The sequence below is a fragment of the Lathyrus oleraceus genome, chromosome 7, assembly GCF_024323335.1.
Source record: "Lathyrus oleraceus cultivar Zhongwan6 chromosome 7, CAAS_Psat_ZW6_1.0, whole genome shotgun sequence".
NCBI classification, from domain to species: Eukaryota; Viridiplantae; Streptophyta; class Magnoliopsida; order Fabales; family Fabaceae; genus Lathyrus; species Lathyrus oleraceus.
In genome coordinates, this window is record NC_066585.1 from 272,694,555 (window position 1) to 272,706,709 (window position 12,155).

Sequence of the window (12,155 nt, forward strand, 5' to 3'; positions counted from 1 at the left end):
CAGAAACGTCTTATTCAGAAGGCAGAAAGCACGGAGAGTCTGAGGACATATGGGGTGTAACCGAGTTGGAACTCGATGAGATCACGGGTTTCATATTGCCATTAGGATAGATTTTTCCTTTTGTGCGCAATTACCTCTTTTCAGGAATTGCTTCCTTTGTATTGCTCAATTTGAGCCGCACTTTTCCAATCAATAAAATGCATATTCAGTCAAATAATTTTGTTTTTGTTTTTCATTACCGCTTTGATTGCAAAAACATCTGATTATTTTGATAAAGAATCTTGCATTTTTAAGACATACAGGTCCCTTCCAATGCATGTTTATAAGATTGAAAGCTTGAAATCTTATTCGGAAGGTTGAGTGACCCAAGTGTTGAAATCTTGACACGCCTGGGGCACGGTTTTATCTAACGATCTCTTTTGCAGGTGCTGTTAGATATTTTTCACTCACTTGCAGGTTGTGACGTGGAAGCTTTTGACAAAATAATCCCCACGGAGTCCGATCAGGGACGAACGAATAGAAGAACGGTGAAATGACGGCGAGACGTACGACGATCCTTGGAAATTAATCAAGAAGACTCTTCAAAGTCTGAAGATTGAAAAGTCTGTGTAAATTCCAGGAGTTCGTTCTCCGTCGAGTACGGAGCGGTTTGGAATACAAGATGATGGAGCAGAAAAGTCCAGACGAGTCTGGGAGTTCTCAAAATTGGAAAGCTGACAGTGGAGTTGGATGGTGGATGCCATGGTTCGACAAGTCGAAGGGTGTTCAGTACCAGAATTTCATTCAACTTCCCAAGCAGAGTCGGAATGACTAATTCCCCAGCAGATTCAAGGTCTATGGCTTCCCTAGCAGGGTCAGGATGGTTATCCCCAGCAGGTTGCAGATCGATGCTTCCCCAGTCGCCAGGTCTGGAGGTTGCAGTTTTCCCAGCGGAAGTATCTGTGTGTGGTGGTGTCTCAAGCAGAGTCGGGATTGATATCCCCAGCAAGTCAAAGACTTTTGTATCCCCACAGAGTGCATTGGTGGATATTTCCCCAGCAATTCCCCAAGCGGATCGGGTGCAAAGGAGGTTTTTCCCAGCAAGGGTTGCCTTTTCCCAGCAGCAGCGATATTCCCCAGCAGGGCGGAAATTGGAGTGGTGGCGAGTTCCTCAGCAGAGTGTCTCGAGCTCCCCAGAAGAGTCCCTTGAGGGGGATGATTTTTATACATGCATCATGTAAATAGCATAGCATATTGCATAAAGAATCGCGTAGCATTTCCATAATTATGGAGCATTACGCAGAAAAATCAATCATGCATCATATTGCAAGCATAAGCTAGTCTCAAACCGTGGTTACTGTTTGAGAAGTGGTTGCCTGAGGGTGAAGGTGTTGCTCCGAGGAGTTTGGCACCGTTTTTTATCAACAGTACTTCCCCAGTAGTGCGATACTGGAGGAAACTTTTCCGTCGGACAGAGATGGGAATGTTACGCGATCAGCGCGACAATCGGGGTTCAAACGGAGAAAGGGAAATGTTGAGGCATTTTCTGGAGATCGGGGTTCAAATGGAGAAAGGGAAATGTTGAGGCATTTTCTGGAGAGCGGGGTTCAAATGGAGATTGGAGTTGAAGATTATATCCGGGATGAGGTCCGCAGGATTATCTTCTGTTCATGTGTCATCTTAGACTTTGGTTGAGGCCAATGGAGGTCGTTATGGGTGTCTTCTGAGGAAGAGATGCACATGTTACCTTCCTTTTGTGAAGGTATACTCTCTGATATGTCGCCATCAGAGTGGTGTTTGGTGTTATTTCCGACATTGCCAGCGGAATTATCACAAGAAATTGGAGATCGGGGTTTAAATGGAGAAAAGGAAATGTTGAGGCATTTTCTGGAGAGCGGGGTTCAAATGGAGAAAGGGAAATGTTGAGGCATTTTCTGGAAAACGGGGTTCACAATGGCGATCGCGAGTTATCGTCAGGCGACTGGGGTTCAAATGGAGAATGGGGTTCATTATTTTTGGCAGACAAGATGTCGGGGTTCAAATACAGTGATCCGGGATCATTTGCGCGAAAGAAAATTTCGGGGTTCAAGAAAATAAAAAAGGAAGAGCAATAAGAAAATCTCGGGGTCCAAGAAAAAGCATTAAAAAGAGATGATAATCCCCAGCGGATATGTGGTGTTCAGGCCATGGTTATCCCTGCGTTACCATTTATTTTGGTATCCAGGTCGACGTTGTTGTTTCGGTACTCAGGCCGACTTTCTCCGTACCAGACGGATGTTTCTTCTTTCGAGGTTGTTTCTTTGCCGATTCTGACAGGCTGTTGATTATTTCCCATCGGAGTGCAAATTGTTCGTCTGTTCTTGGTATTCAATCACTCTTCATCCTGATCATCTGAAAGCCGAGGCTATTCATATCGACAGGTTCACAGTGGATTGAATAGGGGCAGCTGTAACACCTCAAAATTTGCCCTCCTCTCTTGGGACTAGCATAACACATTGCATATCACTTCTTTAGGTCATTAGTCATTAGCATGTTGCATATCATATGGCCACAACAAGCAATTCATCCTCCTAAGTCTTGGTCAGAGGATAAGAGGTTGAGATTCAAGCTGAGGGTTTATGGACTGGTCACTAACCATCTAGGGGCTGTGGTTCAAATTAGGGTTTCATGATTCCTCAAGGAGATTGAGCTTCTTCTGGGTTGAAATGGTACATCATCATCATCATGGTTTTTTCATCACCAAGAGATTGATCAGATATCTTGAGATTAGGGTTTTGACCACTAGTCAACCCTAATCAGTTGAATCATCTGCATTGGGCCAGTCAGGGCTTGGCAAGGAGATGGGGTCTACAATGGATATGGGGATCATTTCATGATTGTATTGAGCTTATGGAAGCTAGGATTTCATCATTGAGCCATTTCATCAGAAGATTGAGGCTCAAGTGGATCAGTGCATAGCCAAATTCATCTATCAGTCAGAAAAGTCAACTGTGGTCAACTGTGCCTGGATTGATGGATTTGGAGGAGGGAGAGGGTTGGAGACACTTCTTTCATGTGTGAACAAGTTTCATTTGGCATTTCAAACATCAAGAATGAAGAAAATAAAGTCAGATGGAAACTTTCCAAAAATAGCAGGTGACCTGTAATTGGAAACTGCCAAAAATGGAAAGTTTTTCTCCTCAAAATTACGTGTCCAAAAATGCTTCAAATGAAATTTTGTTCAACATGAAAGTTGTAGATCTTGCTCTCACCTTTCCAAAAAGTCCAAGAACACTCATTTCTCATGTGTGGTTGGCAAGTTGTGATCAAATCATTTTCCAAAAATGTTGATTTTCAAAGTGGCATAACTTTCACATGGAATGGCCAAATTGGGTGATCTTTCTTTGAGCAAACCACATTTTACATGTACTTTCATGATGCATCATTACATTTCATCAAAAATCATCATGGCAAAATGTCATTTTTCAAGTGATTCATTTTGAAATTGGTGGGAAAAATAGGCAATTTGAAAAATACATGTGATTTCCATACAAAGCCTATTCCAACACATCACAAACATCATTTTGGACTTGCTTGAACTGATTTTCTACTGTTACATTGCCTAATTTGCAAAAGGACATATTGGCCATTTCACTTGAAAATGCATTTTGCTAATTTCACTTCATTTTGTTAATTTGGATTAGCAAGTGGATTAAGGAGTTGGTATAAGATGTTAATTGTAACAGAAAATCATAATCACATTTCATTTCTCAAGATCTAACAAACTTTCCCTCCATTTCTCTCCATTTCTCTCCAATTTTCTCCAAACTTTTTCCAACTTTTTTCATCATTTTCATCAAGATTCATCATCTTTTGCACTAGTTCTTGTTGGATCCATCACCTACCAATGCTTGTGAAGAACTGTTTCAACAAAATCGTGGCAAAAGAGTGAAGAATTTGGACTGTTGAAAGCTCACACATCCATGGCATTTTCATAATTCTTGGATCTGGAGCATGCTGGAGCTAAACTACTTGTTGCAATCACCTTCCTAAGCATCGAGCCTCATCTGTTTTCAACTCTTGGACGTGAAAACGCGTGGATTCAACAGCTGCCATTACCACAAGGTCAGAACTCGATCTCAATAATTCTAAAAATCATGATATGGCTTGTGTAGATCTAAGTTTGTAGAGTACGTTGCAACTTGTGGTTTTGATTTTCATGCTGAATTGAATGAGATATTTGGATTTGAACCTTTTAATGTGAAACTTATTTTGCTCGATCTGTGAAGCATGTTTAGAGTTAGGTCAAATGCTTGCCATATCCATGATCTAGGTTGAAAGACGAACACATTGATGTATGGCACGATGAATTTGGTTGAGATTTTTGCATGTTGATTTTCTGGAATTTTCTGTGGATGAATGCTTCAAAAACGCGTTTGGAGAAGCTGGTAATCGCCTTGCCTGCGTTTGAATTGGTGTTTACCGCGCGTTTGAACCAATAGCATAGCGCCAACGTTTAAAATGAAACGGCAGCGTTTTGGCTTCGTTTCTCAGAATTACAAAAATGCCATTCCATCATTTAAATTTCATCATTTCATTTTCTTTTTCATTTTTCATTTCATTTTTGATCCATGAACTTCAAAAATTCATAAGTGATTCATTTCTTGTCCAAATTTGATGAGACTTTTTGCATTATTCTCCTTGTGATGTGTAGTTTTTTATGGTGATTTTTATTATTTTTGTGCACGTGTGGAAAAATAAATTGCCTAGGGATTGCTTGAATGTATCATTTATGTACCATGCTCACCATATCATTCATAAAATGATGATGCTTCCATAGAAATTCATGAAATTTTGCATGCCTGTTCTGGACTATTTGCTGGTGATTTTGATGTATAGTTTGCAATTTTTGGATCCCTGGTTGATGAGATATGAATTTTTGATTAGAGGTGTGACAATATGTGTCACACCATGCTTGGTGAACTTCATGATTTTATTTGATGTGCTTGTGGACATTGATTGAGCTTAGATTTTGCATGATTGTGCATATGGATGTTAAGAATACATGGGAAATTTTCTGGATTTATTGATGGCATTTCCTATTTGATTGGAATTTTCCCCCTGTTTGGTCATTTGTTGATTTTTTGTGACACATGTTTGTATTTGCTTTGTGAAATTCTGGTCATTAATTGGATGGATGTGAAATTTGACATGTGAATTCTAGACACATTATAGGTCATCTAGGCTTGGATCCCATTCATTTATCATGTTTTGTCACTGTTTTATGATTGATGGAAGTTGATGTTTGTTTTGATGCCTTGTGTTGGCTTGCTTGAGATTGTCTGAACTTTTTGATTTTCATTAACCTACTTCCCTTGATCCAAATGAGCTGAAATTTGATATGCCATTCATTGAATGTGTTCTGTTTAGACTTGAATTTTTGTGGAATTTATTGAAATGTTTTGATAATGTTTTGATAGTGATCATTCTGTTTGGTCCTTTGAGGTTGCAAATTGCATGTTTGATGCCTTTTCTTTCATGAAATGATGATAATGAATGATATGAGCAGGGGACCAATTGGATTTGTTTCTAAATTGTTTGATTGTGGTTTTGGATAATTTTCACTTGCTGTTTTGGATTTTTCATCTCCTTTTGACCCTAGGCTTGTCCTAGTGGTCTAGTTTCTCATATTTGAGTTTGGCTTTTCAGGATAAGATGCAAATGCTTTAAGGAGGATGTTAACTCAAGTTGATTGAATTTGGTTAATTGTTATGAACTAACTTGTGTGTTTTGTAGGATGCTTGGCTCACTTGCTTTGAGCTTGTGCTTGGCTCACTTGAGTTGATTGTGCTTTGCACATTGCATTGTCTGATTATACATTGTCTGTTGATTCTTATGCTGTTTGTTTTGACTTGGTGATTGGTATACTGATTGAATTGGATTGATTTCAGGTACTTTGGTCGCTAACAGTTCATCTTTGAACTTGCTTTGTGTTGCTGCTTGGTTGTATAAACCAATTGAGGTAGACTCTCTTGTCTCCATGTAGTCTGGAAGACCTGGCCTGTTACTTGGCCAGGCAACTGTCTGAAGTCCTCCTTAAGAGGCGATGATTGTGATTGTTTAACTTTGTCCCCAAGCAGGAAAAGACCTTGATTAAGGCAATTGGCGGATAAGAGGGATATGCAATCTATCTCCCGCTATTCTTGTTGAGTCGTCCCTCTGCTCACACCACTGTGTTGATGCATTGGGACATTAACCCAAGATCTTGTACAGTAGTACAGTTGAGTCAGAGTCATGAGTGTAGAAGGGTTCCCACTTTCTGAACCCACACTCCTTTGTCTGAAGCTCTCCCTGGCCAGGGATAAGAGCTGTGAAGTCTAATCTTCACTCACCTTTCATCTGGCTTCACCCTGACTCTCAATGTCAGGGTTAAGAGCTAAACACTACCCTGTACAGCTGACTTGCCTTGGCAGTCTAACCCTTTGTTTGAGCCCACCTTGACTGGATATAGTGTGTGCTACTTGTGAATGTCTGATTTGTTTTGTTTATGCTTGCATGCTTTGCTTCTTCCTGGTTAGGATTAGCTTGCTGTTGTGCAAGTAGATAGAGAACCATAACATAGGGCAATGATGCATGATAATACCTAGGCTCGAGTCCAGCTCCCTAGTAGTGTGTCTCCCTTTGTATCTGGTTGGAATTTCTTTCCCGTTCAGGGGAACTACGTCGCCCTGATCCTCATACCAGATGAGGTACGTAGGCAGGAGACCGCACGAGGTCTCTCCGGGCACCTTTTTTCTTTTTGTGTGTGTTTGCTTGACAGTTGCTAGGCTCGAGTTCCCGACTCCTTAGTAGCTTGTTGCTTGTTCCCTCTTGTGTGTCAGGATATGGATGTAAGCCCAGCGATTGGCTGTCCGTATCCTGAGTGTGTTTGTTTGGTTCGGAAGCCGATGTAAGTCCAGCGATTGGCGTTCGGGTTCCAAGTTTGCATGTGTTTGTGTGTGTCTTGTTTGGTGTGCGTGAGCCGAACTACGGCAGCTCTGATTCTCGTTCCAAACGAGATACGTAGGCATAGGATGCGATATCCTAGCGAGCCCTCTTCCCCCTTTTCCCACCTGTGTTGTTTTTAGTGTGTGTGTGTGGTGTTTGTTTTAGCAACCTTTTCTTTCTTTTAGAGCGTGGATCCCGTCGAGTACGACGGATGCGTAGGGGTGCTAATACCTTCCCTTCGCATAACCGACTCCCGATCCCATTCTCTTTGGTCGCGAGACCATGCTCTTCCCAGGTTTACTTCGAGCGTTTCCTTTCCCTCTTTTAGGATAAATAACGCACGGTGGCGGCTTTGTGTTGTTTTGTTTCAGCCCGCCGGTTGTTTTTCGCGGATGCGACACATGCATATAAATCTCTTTTCACTTCTGATTCTTTGAACACCATATTATGAATCATGTTCAGAGTCTGATACCAGAGTGAGTATCAGCAGTGAGAAGTTTACTTCCTTTTCTTCAACTCTGTTTCAGAACCTAAAGTTTTAAGCTCAGATTCTGATATGAGTAAGAGGCTGAATCAGAACTGAGTTTGCCTTCAGAGTTCGTTTGCACAACGGAATATAAATGTAGAAGTAAATAAAAAGATACATAATATATCATGGTCCCTCTCAAACCGAGAGTAGTCAAGTCCCCTTGTAGCACAAGAGCTTTTAATTATAATCAGATTGATTACAATTATTTAAGCCAGCAGCTCAAGACTTCCTGCTCAAGCACACTTGATCGAGGCTTCCTTGCCTAAACACCTTGTTCAGGACTTCCTTGCCTTAAGCTCATGTTAACAACTTTCTGCTCAATCGTCCTGGCCAGGACTTCCTACTTTACCCACAAGCATGAGACTTCAATGCTTAAGCATCTAGCTCGAGACTTCCTGCTCTGCCCGCAAGCATGAGACTTCAACGCTCAACCACCCAGCTCGAGACTTCACGTTCTGCCCGCAAGCATGAGATTTCAATGCCTAAACAACATGTTCAGTACTTTCCTACCTTAAGCTAGTTTTAAGAAGTTTTGCACAATCACATGGAAAAAGACTCATTTGCCTAACTAATTAGATTAGGACTTTACTTTGAGCACGTCGGCTAGAGTCTTCAGACTCTCTTAAACAAAAGAGCATGGCATTAACTTTGTGTTTATTTGAGTGCTTCTTGGATAAGCAGATACACATAGGTTTACACTCTTGAGCAGAATGTGAGTTGTTTGGTCTTGAGTGTGGAAGAATGAAGTGGTCCTTTTTCTTCCCTCCTATCACATATTTTATTATTGTTGTGCCTTTCTGTTCTGATGATCTTCCTTGATCATTTTCGCTTTGTTCTTACACACTTAACCTTTGTGGTTATATTTTCTATTTAGTGTGTATTTCTTAGATCTGTATTTTTTGAATAAAGCATTCTCTCTCTCTCTCTCTCTCTCTCTCTCTCTCTCTCTCTCTCTCACACACACACACACACACACACACACACACACACACACACACACACACACAACCAACAATGTGATATGGTATCACATCTTTGTGAACATATTCATGTATTCTTCAACTCACATTCATCTTGGTCATAACAGTTTATTTGAATGTTTTTAATCTTCATCTATAAATAGATTATGAGAATAGATTCGTTAAAGATTGAAACTACCAAAGGTATAAGTAGACATTGAAGGTCTTTAGCCGTTGTACAATAGAGTGAGCGAAAACTCGGCTATCATAAAGACGTTGGGAGAAGAAAGTACATTTCATAGCAGTTGTAGAGATAAGATCCTAGCAACATGATTGTGTGCTGATTAGACATAAAGTATTATATCGTTATCACGTGCTCCTATTTGGATAAGTTCAAACTTGAAATCTTCTTGTATACGATTGTTGAAGCTTGTTCAAAGTCGATGTTATCCTTATACATAACTTCTTGATTCAGAGGCTTTTTATAGAATTAGTTAAAGCTTAATCAGAAGTTGAAGTATGTATTTAGAACCTGGTTGGAGTAAGACTTCATAGTCTAGAGTTTACATGTTTTGAGCTTGTCTTCATCAAAGTCTTGATCAAAACTAATCTTGATAAACACTTGCAGAGTTGATGACTTGATGTAGACAAATTCCTTTAAAGAAAATCCTTCAAAAGTGTTGATTAAGCGTGTTCAGAATTTGCAGGGTCATTCTTTGTGATAGTGATTACTTGCTTCAAACGATTCTAGTCTTCAAAGCTTTGTTGATCTTTGTATATCAAGTAAGCTTAGGTTCAGCATCTGAAAGACTTGAGTAGACTCATCAGAGTCTGGAAGTTTGGTTCTGATCCTTTAGATCCATAACAACTTTGCTTCCTTTAATGGTTCTTCTTAGTTATTAATTTTATTTATATTAAGGTTAATATCTTTTGATCCTGCACACTAGACTAACCATCAGTAAACCCTATTGTTCTTTAAATACTTTGTTATCATCAAAATCTTTTAGGAGCTTGAACGAATCTTATTCTAACAATCTCCCATTTTTTTAAGATGACAAAAAAATGTATTTAAGAACAATGGTTAATGATTTAATAACACACTCTAACATCAGAGGTTGGGGTTTGTTAGCTCCCCCTAAGTTAGACAGTCCATTAAGGTAAGGTTTGTAAGCTCCCCCTGAGTCTTATAGTCCATTAAGAGGAGGTTTGTAAGATCTTTTTAACTTATTATCTATGTTAATTTAATCCTATAATATTAATCAACAAAGTTTAACATCAGTGTTTGAGGTTTGTAAGCTCCACTTGAGTTTGACAGGTCTTTAGGTTGAGGTTTGTAAGCTCTTCCTTTATACTGACAGTTTATTAAGATAGGGTTTATAAATTTTTCCTTAAATCCTTGTCTTTGTTAGATTAAAACTATTCATTTAAGCTCAATAAAATAAATTTCAAAAAAAAAACATAAAGCTTATAAATCAGAAGTTGTTTTGGCAGAAACTGTTTTGTTCAAGTTCTGATGCTTTATTCTCTTCTTAAATACTCTATGCATTTTCTCCCCCTTTGTCATCATCAAAAATATTTAAGAAAGAAAGAGAATAACCATAAAACTGGGAGAAAATAAAATAGTTTAAAAACACGGAATTTTGAAAGAAGTTGATACCAAAAACAATTAAAGACGAACTTGATATCAAAATAAAAAGATTAAAAACTTTCCAGAGATAGAAGACGATTTAAAACAAGTTTAAAAATCTGAAAAAAGAAGACAAAAACAAAATTAACACATTTTTCAGAAGAGACGTCTTTTTAAAACAACTAAAAGTTATTTTGAAGAGACTGAAAGAAATTCTTTACTTCTTATGGTAAATCATTATCGTTTCAGTTTTCGAGGAGTAATTATGATTCAGTATGGCATGCTTAATTAGTGTTTAGCATATATATTTTTGTAGATTAGAAACTTAAACCCATAAGGTGTTTGATCTTTAGAAATTTGATCATAAACTCACATGTTCAAACCAAAATACAAATCCTCATTCACTCAATCATACATCTATTTTAATATGAACACAAATTATAGCCAATCTTCTGCCTCTATTGTTTCAAAGGCTTATATAGTCTCTAATGTAACTTCACATCAGAAGATAAGACCCTCTAAAGGTATTCTTTCAATCTTTCTTCCTTAGGTATTTAAGCCACAGAGGAAGATTAGCAGGAGAAGTCTAAGAGAAGGTTCCAAGAAGTGTTTTATTTCAATTCAGATGATGAAGAGGAATTGAATTTAGATTGGAGAAACTCTCTCTATGATTGTAGACAGAGGAATGATTAGGATTAATGTTATAAACATCTTTTCGTAATCATTCCTTTAGTTTAATGAAGTCCTTTTCCCTTTTAATTATTGCATATCATCCTTTCAATCATAATTAATTCCTTTATTGAAAACTGATTTAAGAAGTTCAGATTCAAAGAGAAAACATAACATAATACTCTTAACTTGATTTGAGCTATAGGTCATCTCAGGTTAGGACAAAGGTGATAGAAGAAGCTATTGAAAAACCATATTCAGCTTGCACAACCGTGTCAACCAGGTTAGGATAAGTTATAAAATCAGAATGAGAAACTTAGACTGAGAAATATCAGTTTAAATAGAACAAAAAAGAACTTAACCAAGAGAGTAAAAAGATTTACGACAACTAGATTTTGAAAAGACAAAATACATAAAATCTTTTGTAAAACCAACAAGAAAAATAAATAAGTATAAAGAAAAAGTAAGATATGACAAGGGAGATACGCCTTAGAGAATCCAAGGAGTAAAGCACTATAACTCTACAGATTTTGCCTAAACAGTTTCACAGCTAGCATAATAACTTTCAGATACATGGATTTTTATAAAATGTTATAGGTATTCCTTATTATTTTTCTGAGTCTTAGAGTCTGATGCTTTTCAAAGGCTACATGTCATCAAATTATGTTCAAGACTTTGATGAAACTACTTCTAATTAGCATTAGTCTTTGATACTCCAAATTCAGAATCAAGCTTTTACAAATGAGATCAGAAACCATTTCTTAGATAAGAATTGAGTCTTTAAAAGACAAAGGGTAAAAACAAGTAAAACAACTTATTAAAGAGTCTACTTGAATAACAATATTTTCCAGATCAAAACTTTTGAGCTCACAAAACTTGGTTCTGAACAAAGAATATGAAAAAGGATACAAAAGAATATTTTCCACTTGTTATGAAAATTCTTATGCAGACATATTATCTGGGATAGTTATGTATTAAGGAGATAGATACATAAACTAAACGTTGTCTAAATAAAAAAAGGAGTTTAGACATACCTTGGATGCTGCTGTTGAACATCTTTTGGTTCCAACAATGTTCTTACTGATATGAATCAGTCTTAAACAGTCTTGTTGTTGAACCTGGTCCTCGTTCAACACAGTCTTAGAGTAGTACTAGTGACGAATTTTTTTACCCAAATAACCCTATTTAAAAAAACCAAAATAACCCACTTTTTAGACTATTTCCCCAAATACTCCATTTTGAAGAGGATGCACCAGATGAATCGGTGTCTGCTCTTAAACTTAGAGAGGAGGCGCCAATTGGATTGGCTAGTGCACCTAGTGCTACCAATCCAATTAGCGTTTGTGTGTTAAGTTTTAAAGGAGGCACCAATTGGTCTGTCACCTGTGTGTGTTTCATAATTTTTTTTGAAAAATATTATACATTT